A 15,727-nucleotide genomic window follows, 5' to 3' on the forward strand; every position below is an offset into this window, starting at 1 on the left:
AAGGACAATCTACTTGCTATCAGTCTGTGTCAGGTAAATCCATATCCCATGAGGCCAATTTTGCTCAAGCACATGCCACTTTCACTTTTATTTATACAGACACATTCTTGAGTCTCTGGCAAACGATGCTACATTTGCTTCTGGGCCACTGCCAGAGCAGCCTTTAAACCAGGTGGGCACTCAGTACACCTGGGAAGCATACAACCAAAGCAACTCCATTTGGTCTGGAACACAAACAGAGCACAGACTCAACCACACTGTCTTTCCAAAGGCACTGGTCCCCCTCCTCCCTGACTCCAGCTTCCCTGCGTCCTCAAGTCCTCAGCTTGTCAACACTCAACTTATGACTTATGCACTTCACTTTCCTGTACCTAGTTTTTTTTTAACCTCTGCTCTCTTATAAAAAAAAGTATCAAATACCTAGTGAGCCCCCGTTCATCCAGCACTGTGCTGGGCTATAAGAAACATGCAAAGAACAGTAGAATGCTGTCCAGTGACTTCCTCCATCTGGGACGTGGGACATGAAAGGGCTTGCTGAGCAATGCACACTTGCGCCATGGGAGCTCACAAAAAGCTGTCACCTCTCCCTGGGGAGGTCAGCAGAACAGATTATGTTGAGCAGAGAGCAGAGGGGCAAGCCTTCTGGAAAACAGAACCATCTAAAAGCAATCATGGAGGTGGTAAGGGTCAAGGTGTTTGGGGAACTGCTTATGGGGAGAGAAAGGTTTCTGGAGGGGCAGATAAGGCTGGAAACAGAAGCCAGATGTTAACTGCGGAGGGTGGGGCCAAGGTAAGCCGGCAGCCTTTGCCTTCCATGAGGAAGATATCAGATTTGAGCCACCGTGTTGTTTTGCTTGACACGAATGCTGCGGCAGCACTGTGGAGGAAGACGTGGGGATGGGAGCCACTGGAAGCTGCAAGTCTGTACCAGAGATTCTGAGGCACCTGACAGCGAGGAGCACCTGGGCTAGCGTGGTTGCCATGGGAATAGAAAAGCAGGAGCGACGGATGCACATGGCATATTTAAGGAGAGCCAAGGCCTTGTGACTGAGAACAAGGGAGAGGAAGCAGCCCAAAGTAACAGTGATATACATAGTGGACATTTGGTGGCATAGCACTGCAGCCCCCATTCTATGTGGGGAAGATTCCCCACTGCTTGATTCTTGATGGAAGGCAGAGCCCCACGTCTTCTACAGAAGCCGAAGGAGTCTGACATAGTTTTCCCTCCCGCTGTTCAGTGTGTGACCCACCTTAATCACATAGTCCCACCTGGGACCTGAAAACTTGAGGGTGTGAAAAGGACACAGGGATGGTTTAGGATTCAATCCCAGAGGGGCCATTCGGTAGTGATAGCCAGCATCAGGATGGGAGCAACGGTGACAGCTTTTGTGGTCCAACTTGGACCTAGCTTCCTTGGCATGAGAGCGTGTGCTTTGCCAACAATATATACCAGCCTGGCCATTTCTTTTTTAGTTACGCAATGAGCTTCCAAAAAGTTCCTTGAGTCAGAATCACTTTCCATTGTTGGCTGACAACAAACAATACCAAATCCAACCCAATATCTATGCCCTTCCTAAAAGCCCTCATCTTCAAGTACGCAAGACTACATAGCCTCCAGCTCTGCTGAGCAGACAAAGCAAGCAACTTCATTGAGCACCTAACTTATGCTCGCTTCTGTCAGCCAACAGTCCGAGGTCCCACTGGACTATGCGTGCTGTCAGGACAGGGGCCTGACATCTTCTCGATCCACTTCTGTTGCATAATTCCACTCTATCCAACAAAATCTGACCTTACCCCATCCCTCAACTAGCATAGTGCCTTGCACAGGGTAGGCACTCCATATACCTGTAGAGCCACCTGAATGTATTTATTCTAGGCACAAATCTGAAAAGCCCCTCATGAGTTAAAAGTACATATTGCTATGATGTTTAGAAAGTTTTGAAAAGACCAGGTGTGGTGGCTCACACTTGTAATCCCAGCACTTTGGGAGGCTGAAGCGGGCAGATCACTTGAGGCCAGGAGTTTGAGACAAGCCTGGCCAACATGGTGAAACCCCCATCTCTACTAAAAATACAAATATTAGCCAGGCGTGTTGGTGGGCACCTATAATCCCAGCTACTTGGGAGGCTGAGGTACGAGAATTGCTTGAGCCTGGGAGGTGGAGGTTGTAGTGAGCTGAGGTCACAAACAGACACAGGTTTTGAAAAGATACTGAGAAACAGAAGGAACAGAGAGTACTATGTACTGAAGCATTTCTATGACAGTTTCAAAATAATCCAAGGGGAAGAGGAAATGGGTACAAGTACAGATGAAGCAAGACTGGCCATGGGTGGTAACTAAGCTAGGAATAGTTCATGGGAACTATATTATTCTCTCTGCTTTTGAAATTGAAACATTCCATAATAAAAGCTTTAAAAGATTAAATCATAACTACCAAAATGGAAATGACCGACTATCCTTAAGAGTCTAAGCACCAAGGGAGAGGACTCAAATCTCCGATAATGGTGATAAGTAATTGCTCCGGAACAGACAGAAAAAAACTGGGATTCAGTAATAATGCTAAACCTCCATTTACTAAAGTGCTTTCAGGGAAAAAAGGCACTTCAATAAGGGAATCACCACTGAGGATTTGAGTCCAAAGAGCACAGAAGGGCGAGGGGGTAGTGATTCTATCCTCTGCACAGCTCATGCAGTTCCAGTCCACATATTAATCTTTGTGGTAACTGGAGGAGGAGTGCATGACCTCTGTGTACATATGAAGTTGGTATCAATCCCAGAATATCAAGTTCTCTAAATCAGAACACATAAAAACACAGAGAGCCAGAAACATGCTCATAATTCTGCAGATGTAACTTCTGTAATTCTGTAGCTGCCATTTCCCATTCCTGGGAAGTCTATTTAAGGCATGCCTGGCTTCCTATGGGAACACACCTAGTGTTAAGAAGCACTCAGATCTGACTGCTTCCCCCACCCCACCCGTAGTCAGTACTGTGTTTAAATACTTAAGCAGAAACTTCAAAAAGGACTTGCCTGAGAATGCCACACATGCCACACACAAACTGAACGTAGTTAATGTAAAAAATCAAAATCAATGGGAGATTTGCTATAAGACACAAGTTCATCTTTGAAGGTGTCTTCTCTCACCCTATTCTGCATCATCCAGTTTTTGGAGGGCGCTTATGGACTGTTTATGCCTGGGGCAATTCTCATCACTGTCCCTGGAGCTTTGCTGTCCTGGCTGAGAGTCCTTATAAGGTGGAGTCTGCTTTCTCCTGCCCTCCATACAGTTCACGTGGTACCACTGCAGCTGTCAGCTCTCCTGCACTGACACCCCACAACGTGTTCCCCTCCCCCAACTCTCTATACTCTTAGTCTCCCAGCTCCTGCCCCAGCTGCCCCTATTTTCCTTAAGCTAAATGCAGCTCCTTCTCTATAACACCATCTGCTTCTATAACAGAGCAACGCAAACGATACATGGTCTACAGATAATTAGTATTTTGTTGTAATTTCTAATTATGATCACAGGTTACTTCCTTGGAGGTATCTCAGAATAAGTCTCAGGCCATCTGGATTCCTGAAAGAACCCCACACAGGCTGGTTTTGCTGATCAAGCTCTCCCTGCTTTTGGTTCTCCTTGAAGGGCAAAGCACCATCTGTACTTGAGGAAATCTTATCATCTTGATAGTAAACGTTCCTGATGGAGGCTACTGAAAAGGTTAACTCCCTGGAAATCAAGCAAGCATTTTCTCCATGGTACTCCCTGGCTTCCTCTTGGAAACAGTATTTCTGACCTGGTGCCGTGGCTCACACTTGTAATCCCAGCACTTTGGGAGGCCAAGACAGGTGGATCACCTGAAGTCAGGGGTTTGAGACCAGCCTGGCCAGCATGGTGAAACCCCGTCTCTACTGAAAATACAAAAAATAGCCAGGCGTAGTGGTGGGCACCTGTAATCCCAGCTACTGGGGAGGCTGAGGTAGGAGAATTGCTTGAACTCAGGAGGCGGAGGTTGCATTGAGCCAAGATGGCATCATTGCACTCCAGCCTGGGTGACAAGAATGAAACTCCAGCAAAAGAAAGACTATATGTTGGGAAATACTACTTCTGCATTTTTTAAAGATGAGGCTTTCCTGTGGCCAAATGTCTGGGGAACACTTGCATGCTGTATTAGCATAGTAAAGGCTGGGCAACTAAGATAGCTTCTTAACATACCCTTTCCCCAAACAATACACATTGAGACTAGAGTTCTCCAGAACTCCTTGGGCTGTTCCAAGTACAGCTTAACAACAGTTTCAAAGCAGCTCAGCAGGAGCTGGAGGACAAGCCCAGGACCTTTTGCTGCTTTTAATTCTTTGCCATCTGTTATATCGGAAATCATCCACACACACATTCCCAAAAAGATTCACAAACATTCCATGTTCTGGCTACAACCTCAGTTCTGTTTTCATCTGCTGACTCTGGAAATTTACGTCCATTTCTAATGATCACAGATCACAGGAGATACAGTGGCTTGCTTTCCAGCACACATTCTATCCTTCTACTGTGCCCACCTGTCCTGCAGAGGATGGGAGGCTAAAGCCAACTCTCAAACTCCCTGCAGCTACAGTTACAGATACAATTTAGGTTGAGCCAGTTAGATGTGCTTTCATGAAATGCAGAACGCCAAAGTGAGGCAGAGACCACATTTTGGCAGCAGCTGCCATTTGCTCAGCAAGCAAAGTCCAAGAAGCACCTGATTCTTCTCTAACAGTTTTAGCCAATGTTGCAGCATCCAGGTGCCCGCTTCGTGGGTTCCAGGAGGCAGGACCAGGACATCATTTGCAGGTGCTGATCATAGCAGATGTGGCATGGTTCTAGAACCGTAAGAGTCATGGCTTCCTGATTGTGGTACCCTCTCAATTGTGGCTGTTGCAATGTGGCTCTGAAGAAGTGGCTTCATCTGTAGGAGGGGCACAGGTTCCTTGGTGGTCTAGTTCTGCAGTATGGTTCCAAGGTACTTATTCCTGAAACTGCCACCTAGAGACCTTTGAGAACTCTTAATAGTTCTGTAAGTCATTTAATTCCTTATAATAAATCCCTTCCTCCAATTTGCTGTAGTATATTCTGCTTTTGACAACTGAACCTTGACCCACACCCGAACTCAAGCCGTGTTCCAGCAAGGATGATCTAGCTTCTCAGTCTCACCTTGATGGCTGTGGAATTTCTGACACAGCTCACTATCTATTGTCCATCTAAGTGGGAAGCCTTCTGCATATGATTGATTGTGGCCAAAACGCTAAGAGTATAACCTGCAAAGCTGGGCTTTCTGCAAACCAAGCATGCATCCTGGGTCAGACCCATAGGGAGGCCCTGCCTACCAAGCAGGAATGAGGCTACAGCTCCTGGAGGAGCAACTCTGTTATAAGCTACCAAAGATAGACACCATGTAAAAACCCAGGCATCAGAGTTCACAAGAAGGAGCAATACTCCTGGGTTCTAATTACATGTTACTTAAACTCTGAGTTTCTGACCCAACCCTGTTCTGCCACATGAGGCTAGTGACATCATCTACCTCATACCAGGATAGGAAAGAACTTGAGAGTAGTCCTGAAAGGTCTTTGGAAAAAAGTATTCTAGTAAAGAATGTCATTTATTACTACTACCATTATTACTAGCATTCAAGAATCATAACCAAGAAGAGAGGGACCTTTTCCCACACTTTTAAAGATACTTGCAAAGTCTTTAATACTTATAACTTTTCAGCATATTGGCATTTAAAGAAAAAGGTTTATGAGCTTCATAAAAAATCAGTGAAGTGCAATGCTCCCTTTAGATTACAGCCAAGCATTGGAAAGGTTTGAAAAAGTCATTTTACTTCAGTGTTGTCAAAACTCATTGCAGGGTTACTGTTATCATGTCAGTTGTATTTTTGTGCTGTTCTCCAAGATGGTTGGAATATTTCCTGTACCCATGTAGTTAGGTAGTTCTGGATTTTTATTGTTGCTGTTTATGGTTAAGCAAGCCTGTTGCTTCACGTTTTAATGCAACAAAAGTCAGCACGGCAGGTTTACTGCTAGCATTAAAATGCCAAGTCCCCTCTAAGCAAATCCTCTTCACACAATCTCAAAGTGGGCTCTAAAATAGCCAGATAGCCATGCACGGGGTTCTTAGGAAGACAAAGAACAGGCAGGAAAGCAGACAGCAGCCAGACACAGGCTAAGGAGCTCAGAGTGGGAGTGGGTTAGGAATTGGGACAATTGACAGAGAGGAAATGCGAGTCACCTGCAGCCAGAGCTCCCTGGGGTGAGGACAGTTCTGCAAGCACGTCACCATGCAGTCTAGGGCCAAGAACAGAAATTGTCCAGCATGTGAAGCCCAGAGCTCATGGCCAGGACAGGTAAGGGTTCCATGTGCCAGGAAGCACTGGGTCAATGGCAAGACGCCCAGGTAGGTCTCTTGAAGAGGAAGTGGAAGAGAAGGAGGCCACTGATCAGGGAGTCCAATGGGAAAGATTTGGGTTCTGGGGAAGGGTGGGTCCAACATTCTTTACACACTTGATTCTTGGATTTACATTGCTAAAAGAGCCTTCATTAAAAGGCAACTTCATGGGATTTCTCCGAGGCTCCTTCACGCATTTAAAATAAGATTTTGCTTTTTAAATTATCCTACACACACATTTTGGGAAAATAACAAAAATCAAAGCACCTCAAACCCACAAATCTGTGGATTTTTTTTTAACCATGAGAAAATCCATTTTGCACTGCAATACGAAATCGTAGGAGTTGCCCTAACCCCCAAATATTCACTTTAGGATGAAGTGTTTGCCTCTCCAGCTAAAGCGAGAGAACTGAATCCTATTTATTGTCAACAACAGTCAGAGAAATTTGGCTGGGCTATGATTATGCACTGCCCAAATAGCCATCCAGGCCAGAGGCAATCAGACAGATATATTAATTCATGCAGATTAACTTTTTAAAATGAAATGGGCCAGGCTTGTTGTGTAGGAAGACATGTATCAAAATATACACAGCCACTCTCTCTCTCCAACCTAATTAATAACAGCAGCTTCTTCCAAGGACACTGGAGAAGGAGCTGCAAATATAAATGTCCCAGGCAGAAGGTCTCTGAAAGCAAGGCCTTCTGAAGAGAGCTTTGCTCTGTTTCCTAGGGTCGAGAAAAAAAAAAAAGGAAGCTTTGTCAGGTCCCTTCCCTCCAGACACACACATCATTTTATTTGGAAGTCACATGGTGTGATTAAATTTAACTGGGTGGAGCAGTGGAAAACCACAGTATTAACAACATATTCTTTTTGGGGAAGGATTCATTCTGCCAAGCGCAAAAGATAACTCTGAAAGCTCCAAGCCACTAGCTGCTTTCAACATTTGTTTTAAATCCAGAGAGACCAAGTTATAAGAAAGTATACCTCTGCTCATGGTGGCATTGTTTCTAATAACCAAAATACTGAAAACTACCTGGATTTTCATTTGGGCTCTTGGTAATATATATATATACCACATATAATAGATCACATGCAGCTTATGTAATCAGATGTGTCTGTGTCCGTGTGTATGTACACAGGTGCAATTTCTAGAAGGAGACAGAAGTAAGCAGAAGTCATCTCTGGGGAGTAGAACTGGTTGGGGAAAGGGCGTCTTTCGCTCTTCACCCCTCTGTGCCGGTTGAATTTTTACAACGAACAAGTATTACTTTCATAAATTGGAAAAACTAGCCGTGAAAACATTTTTTAAAAATCACTTCAAGAGCCCACAGGCCAGGAACTCTGAAGAGCTCATTGTTGACTGGCTCAGTTACCAACTAGCCGTAGAGGTGGAAACATTTTACAGCTGCAAAATTTCTTGCAGTTTACAAGGCATACGCTAACTCCTTCATTCCCATAACGTTGTCAAAGATGTCGAGACAAGACACTTCCTGCCGCAGTTACTGCTCCCATTTTACCTCCACAGAAATGGGGGCTTTAGAGGCTGGAGCACTTGCCTAAGACCACAGGGGTTGCAGAACAGGGAGATCTGGACTTGAACCCAGGCCTCCTTCCTCACCACCATCCTGTTGTCATGCTGTGAACCCTGGACACGTCACTTCTGGTTTTGGTTTACCCAGCAATAAAAGGGAGGCTTTATCATAGGCATCCTTTCCACAAGTGAGTCAACAGTAGCATTGCTATTTTATCAAGGAGGGACTCAGAGGCTGACTAACTTGCCCAGGGGCAGAACGTGAACTCAGAACCCTCTCGCCCCACCTCCAGGCTGAGATGCCAGGCCTCTCCAGACTTTCCCGTCCACCTGAAGCAGTGCTGGTTTCAGGACCCAGATGTTCACAACAGTCCTAGTTGTTTGCAAAAACAAGTATTCTAAAAACTGTGACAGGGAGGGACTGGATGGCAGTCCACAACGCCACCCACTCTCAAGGCAGTTGCCAAAAACCCAGCTCTGTGCCCCAGAAGGCCTTGGGCAGTCTCAAGGATTCTGAGTGACTGCAGTAAGGAAAAAACCTCAGCTCTGCAACACATTGATAATGTGGGACGCAAACTCCAAGAACTCCTAGGACTTCTCCCCAAAGCCCAAGCCCCTCCCTAGGCAGAGAGAAGGGAGTTTCCCACACGCTCTCCTGCCTGTGTATGACCCACTCCCTGTTCCCATAGTGGCTGTGCAGAAAGGACATGCCAGCCCCGTTTGCTCTTCCTTCCAGTGTGACAGGGAGGACAGTCCCTTCCTAAGGAACTGACTGACGTGGTGTAGGGAGCATAGCGTGGCATGGTAGTTGTGCAGACTCAATCTCAGCACAGGCATGAGGATAACTGTAAATGTGTAAGAACTATAGTATACACTGAATGCCTCCCACTCCAAAAAGGCAAAACCCCACACAGATGAGCAAGACGAAGGGACCCGTTAGGCTGGCGCTTGAGGAGAAGGGTAGCTCTGCTCTGCCTGTGCCCCCAGCACGATGGGGAACTCACCTCTAGGAGCCTTCCCGACTCTGTGCCTGGCTCCTGCAGGCCATCAGACACTGGCCACAGCTGTGTCAACAGCAGGGGCTGAAACGGGCTTCCCCCGGGTCTTCACCCACACCACGGGCCAGCCAAGAGTCATCCCTACTCGGAGGGTGCCTCGGAGTCCTCTCTGGATTGCGCTGCAGCCCTACAGCTTTCCGACAATGCAAGCTCAGTGACCAGTTAATCTCCACAAAATCCAAATCCATACTTGGCTCTATTCAAGAGCAATCTGTTTCAGGTAGTACTCAAACAGCAGTGCTGACATGCAGTAAACACACAGAATGAATATAAAGAATGGCTGGCTGGAGGAATGAGAGTCAGTATCTCACAGAAGTACTACAATGTGAATTGGAATATAGGAGACTTTTTTCTCTTTTTTTACCCAACTAAAACTTAAGCCCAGAGTGCCAAGTATTTGAGTAGCGACTGGCCGTCGCCACTCACTGCTGCAGAGTGTGGTTTCAGTCCGGCTTTGCCAGAGGAACACGTGTCAAGCCTCTGCATTTCCGAAGCAGCGGCCAGCTTTATTAGCTTCCAAGTCCTTTTGAAGGGAGCCTGCTTGCTTGTCCTGCCAGAGGTGATGACAGAAGCCAGAGCTTCCCTGGAATCAGCAGACTTGGAGGTGCCACGTGAACATTTAAGCAACGTTGAGTGCAGGCCCAGAGGGGCAAGTAGAATCAGATTCCAGCTCTTCAGGCAGGCTCCTTTCTGCTCCCTGTCTTCTCCGTCCTTCTCTTCCATTGGTGGACAGGCCTCCAGGGTCAAGGAGTAATTGAGAATAGGCCAATTTTCTGAATAGCTCAGGAAAGAAAACCACTCAAATATCACCGTAAGGAAAAGCATCTAGGAGAAAACCAATCAAAGACTGTTTATTCTGCAGTGACGATTTGCCAAACATGGTTTTTCTCTGGAGTAGTTGAACTCAAGTCCCTAAGACATCTTTGAATTTGTCAATCCCAGCAACAGAGGAGGACCCAGTACCACAGAGTAACTCATCCAACGAGGCTTCAGACTACTATGAGACTGCAGCAATGAAGCAAAGATGCTGCATTAACCCACGTGTGATGCCTGAGTACAAATATTATTAGCAACCCACACGCAGAGCTACATGGCTACAGGAGATACTCCAGCTGTCTTGGAGGACAGCACCAAGAGACAACTGACATGAAAACAACGGCACTGAAACTTCACAGCTTCTCCATGGAGGTGTATCACCATGGCATCCTCAACCTGAAACTCGAAACCCGATCCCCACATATTAGCTACAATATCATGAGATCAGAAGAAAAAAATGTAGGTGAGACAAGTCGCCAAAGCAGAACAAACAACTATAACACCTTAATTTCATTTCTACACTTGAAAAATATTAACTCATGCTCAGTTTGTGCCTTTCTACAGAAACACCCTTCCCCTCTGGTCAGTCAGACCTGACAGATCAGCGTTTTGGAAACAGCCCATAAACCCAGTGGAAGGCAGGGAAATGTCCCTTAGACTATTGTCATGACAATACACAGAGCTCCAAGTGCTCCAGCGGTCTTTAAGCTACCACTGAGCTTCTAGTTTCTAGTTAACCCGCATAACTACACATAACCCTGGGTAGCCTTGGGCAGCTAGTTACAATTCAATCTTGTCCCTTCAATAGTAAAGAGTAAGATTAAGGCCACAGAGCCGGAAGGGCTGAGTTTGCAACTTGGCTTTACCTCATATTGTGTGACTTAGGCAAGTTAGTCCATCTTGCTGGGCCTTAGTTTCCTCATCTGTAAACTATGGGGATGATTACAGCACCTACCACATAATGACATCAAGATAATTAAAATCCTTCTTGGGGAATAGTAAGCATATGTAAGAGTTGGCTATTCTATATTTAGAGCATATGAAGGACCTATGAAGCACTTTGAATACAAAAACTTTTCATTGCAGTCACTATGTTTATACATTTTCGACTTGGATACTTAAGTGTTATTTTAAGTACCACTATATCCAAAAATAGTAATGAGGCCTAGAAAATCTATTTAAAATGTGTCCATCTAAGTGTTTTAAAATGCATCCACCTGGATTGCAACACTTGTCTCGCCCTTTGTTTTTCATCCTGTACAAGACTAAATTAGACACAGCATGTTCTATATATGGATTGCCTTAATTTCATGGCTCTGCTTCTCCAGACAGATACTACAGAGCAGGAGAAGGTGGGCTCATTAAGATACCAGCTGCAGGCCCTTAGGGCCAATGCATCTCGAAATCTTGAAAGAGTTGTTCTGAGTCCTTACGATTTAGTTCTTACTAATCCATGATAATGAAAGTGACAAGTAGTGCTTCTTAATAAGACTGTATTCAACCCACAGTAGTCCTTGGTATCTGGCCAATCCCTATACAAATACTCTGCTGCATTCTTTCCTAGAGACTGGGTATTTATTGTGCACCTACAATGAACTAGCCACTGTGTGAGGCACCGGTATACATATACTCCCTGCTTTGAGACAGCCATCCAGGGAGTAAAGAGATTGTCTTAATAAAAAAAGTACATAAAATTATAAATTGAGGTAAATGCCAAGAAGAAAAAAAATCAGGGTTATAAAAGTATAAAACAAGGAAACCTAGTCAAGATGGGGCTTGGCCAAGTCTCTTTGTAAGAGGTGATATTCAAAGTGAGTCCTCCATTTCTCATACTACAAATAGAGCTGCCATATAATCCAACAATGCTACTACGGGGCATATATCCAAAGAAAGAAAACCATTACATCCAAGAGACATCTGTATCCCTCTGCCCATGTTTACTACGGCACTAGTCACAACGACCAAGATATGAAATCAGACAATCTGGTAACAGATTCATGGACAAAGAAAATGTGGTACATCGACATAGGAGAACACTCTTCAGCCATAAAAAAGAATGAAATCTTGTCATTTGCAGCAATGTAGATGGAACTGGAGGACACTAAGTAAAATAAGCCAGGAGCAGAAGAGTTAAACACTGCCTGCTCTCACTCATGTGGAAGCTAAAAGAAGTTGATCTTCTAGAGGTAAAAAGTAGAAAAAAAGATGCTAGAGACTGGGAAGGGTGGGGGGAAGAGGGCATTGGAAGAGATTTGTTAAAGGATACAGAATCACAGCTAGGTTAGAGGAGTAAATTCTAGTATTCTGTACCACTGTAGGATTAATATCATTTCAAATAGCTAGGAATAGGATATTTAACCTTCCCAACACAAAGAAATGATAAGTGTTGGAGATTGTGGATATGCTAATTATCCTGATCTGATTGCTATACAATATATATATATCAAAACATTACCAGTGCCCTGTGAATATGTATAATTGAAATGGGAAATTTCCCTTGACCCTTTCACAGGCCTTGTGACAGGAGTGTCTCACTTACTCGGCCCACAGCTCTCAATCCCTCGTGGGAGGGGAAGCAGACTGGTGAGAGGGTGCAGGAGCCAGAGCAAGTTACTTTGGATGCCAGCAGGAGCAAAACTCCATGCAGGTCCCACGGCAGCATCTGTAAGGGAGTACCCACAACCCCGGAAGCCCAGGGGTCATGTGTCACAGGAAGTGTGCTTTTAGCTTTGCCATCTGTGGACAGCTTAAGTGTTTAACAGCTCAGTGGACCCTATGCCTTTTTGCAAGGACAGAGGGTCAGTGTGACCACTTTCTGTAACCTGAGCTCTTGTCCAGGGTCCAGGAAAAATCAGGTCACATGAATGAATTCAAGGATTGTAAATGTGGGGAATTTTACTGCCAATGGAAATGGCTCTCAGCAGGAAAGGGACCTGGAAAGTAGATGGAGTGGGAAGATATTCTTCCCCTGAAGTCTGGCCATCCCCGATGGACTGTTCTTCAAAGTCACACCATCAAGCCGTCCCTCTGAAGTCAAGCTGCATCTCTCTGATGTTCAGCTGCTTCTTCTCTTTTCCCCTTCTTTGCTCTCCGTCAGAGGAGCTCAGAGTTTTTATGTGCAGGATGCAGAGGCAGGATGGGCTGGGGTGGCTTTGGAAAAGGCAACATTTAAGCAGGAAAACGGGAAAGTAAAATCTCCCTTTGGGCTGTGGTTTCAGGCTCGAGGGTGGGGCCCCCACCAGGGACCCTGCCCTTTTCTGCCTAGAATTGATCTGCCTCCTGTCCCTATCATAATTATTTTATGCCAATTTAAAAAGATGTCTACAACAGGCAAATCCACAGAGAGAAATTTGGTTTTAAAAAGACAGCAAGAGCAAAATTTGCTTTTCAATTGCCAGCATGAAGAGAAATGGAGCAAATACTAATGAAACATATTGAGAAAAATAAGTACATCTTTTGAAGCTAAACATATTTCATTGATTGCTCTTTATTATATCTTTGGTATGAAAGCTTTTTATTCTGCTGTTTTACAAAAGAGAGACCTCTAGCTCTGGCAATGGCGGGGCAGGTTATCTGAGCCAACTATATCACTAAAAACAATACCCCCCCCAAATGCCAGATAAAATTGTTAAAATTATTCTTTACCACATTCAAATATAGGCAAGATAGTAGTGAAGAACTAGGGAAATTGAAGAGCAGTGAGAACTCAGGAGTCACTTTTGCCCTAAGGGCATTTTCCAGTCCTAGAAATTTAAAATGTAGTTTGGAAGATTTTTCTGAGATTAGGAAGACAGATAAAAAAGATCAGAGCCTGCTCAAAGTTGAGGTGCAAGTGAGAGATTATCCACCCTGAGTATATAGTAGGCCCAGACTCAGGATAAGGGTAGACTGGAAATAAACCTTTGTGTAGATTTGTAACTTGGGATATTCAAGCCCTGAGCTTGTTTTAAGGTGGCTCTGGACTACCAGGCGCCTGCCCAGCAGATGGAGGAGCATGCCTTCATAACAGGTCTGATAAGATTTCCAAGCACAATGAACAGTTCAAAGATAACCAAGTCTAAAAGGAAGCAAAGTGTTACCGAAAGACCAGGGGTTTGGTCTAGGTTCTGCTGCTCACCACATGGCAAACCAGTGACTGGGGTGATGAGCACTGCCAGGGAAGATGGGCTTTAATCAGGGGCTGCAGTCAAGGAGTTGGGAGTTCAGCCTCAAGTCCATCTCCCTGACCGACTAAAACTGAGGGTTTATATAGCAGGGAAGAAAAGCAACAATATGCAAGAAACAGGAACTGGGGAAGGGCAAGGGCCCAATCACGATGTATGAGGAGTCTGCCATCTCACCGTCTGGATGTGGTGATGCAGTGAAGTTTCAGTTCTTTGACACTTTGAGAGGCCTGAAGGTCCTCTCCAGAGGAAGGAAGTCAGATGAAACAAAAGCAGGTTTCAAGCTTTAAGACCAGAGGGTGAAGTTCTGTGTTTGTCAAAAAGAACAGTCTATGGGACTATTGGATCAGTTTCAAAGGCACCATGAGCAAGAACCAGCTGAAAACCGTAAGAACAACTGAAGACTTCAGGTATTGGCATAATCGGACTATGAAACAACCACGCTTATATTAGAGGATTTTTTAAAGGTTTAGAAATATGTCAGAAACAGGAAACATAGTGACCTAGAATATTTCAAAGAGAACCAAGTAGAACTTCTAAAAACTAAAAATACCATAATTTAAATACTCGATATAACAGTTTAGAACCACACTAGGTACAGTAGAGACTTGACCAGTCAGAAATTATTCAGAATAAACCATAGAAAGTAAAAAATGGAAAATACAGGAGAGGATAGAAAATGTAGAAGAAATAGAGAGATGATAGAGTATATTTAATCAGGATCCCAGAGAAAGAAGAAATAATGAACTTTTGAAAGATAATATGTAAGTTTAAAAGTCCATTGGAACTCTAAGAAAAAAATAAGAAGTCACACCTAAACATATTATTATTATTAAAATACACAAAGACAAGAATAAAAATCTTAAAGAGATGGGTGAGAGGACCTTATCTTTAAAAGAGTAACTGATTGACAGCTAACTGCTTAACAACAACCTTACTAGATAATGTGCTCAAAGAAAGTAACTCCCTACCTAGAATCCTATACTAGCAAAAAACAAGTGAACAAAACCATCTGAGAATAAAAGGTGGTTATATAATCCAGAAAGAAGATAAAATTTGGCTAACTTTAATTTTACAAGTAAGCATAAATACTTAAGTGATAATTTCCATGGTAGTCACTAAGAATAACAAGAATGCTCATTTTTCAAACTAGTAAATGAAAAAAACAATTTAAATTCAGTTCAAAAGAAGTCAAGAAAGGAAAAAGTCAGATCAGGCGATATTCCCAAATATATCAGTAATTACATTAAATGTAAATAGACCAGATACTCCAGTTACAAGACAAAGATTGTCAGACTAGGTTTTAAATCTAACAGTGTGCTCTTTATAAGAATGAGGTAAAAGATAAACAATGAGAAGCTGCCAATCTGACCAGCTTAGCTATCCAGACATCAGAGAGCAACAGCAAAATCCCAGCAGTGGGGAAGCCGAACTGACAGAAGATCAGAGTGGTAAGGGGTAAAGATTAAAGGGAAATATGGCCTAAATCAAGACTGCAGGGTAGGCTGGGTCAGTCCACACAAGGGTAGGCAAAAATTAAAAAGTGGGATTTACCCCCAAATGGTTGAAAACTATTGGAGGAGGCACAGGAGACAACGTCTATAACCCCAAGTTGTAATACTACAAACTTAAACACAAATATAAAGAGCTGGTGCTTTTAAGTACAAATAATAAAGAATGTTTGGGATCACTGGGAATTGATGTGGCTGGAGTGTAAAATTTGAGGTGATGATAAGCTGGAGA

General features: G+C 44.0%; 1 protein-coding gene across 5 annotated transcripts in view; it reads right to left on the reverse strand.

Annotated features, from left to right (window-relative positions):
* Positions 1–15,727, reverse strand: part of PRKCE (protein kinase C epsilon) — a 543,399-nt gene that overhangs the window by 296,347 nt on the left and 231,325 nt on the right. Inside the window, exon 1 of one of the 5 annotated variants that reach the window (XM_078349417.1) lies at positions 8,952–9,144. The exons of the other annotated variants lie outside the window; for them this stretch is intronic. The gene's annotated coding sequence lies outside the window, so the exon portion shown is untranslated. Of the gene's footprint in view, positions 1–8,951; positions 9,145–15,727 lie in introns of those variants that run through there. 5 annotated transcript variants of the gene reach the window in all.

Source organism: Callithrix jacchus, chromosome 14 (genome assembly GCF_049354715.1).
Source record: "Callithrix jacchus isolate 240 chromosome 14, calJac240_pri, whole genome shotgun sequence".
NCBI classification, from domain to species: Eukaryota; Metazoa; Chordata; class Mammalia; order Primates; family Cebidae; genus Callithrix; species Callithrix jacchus.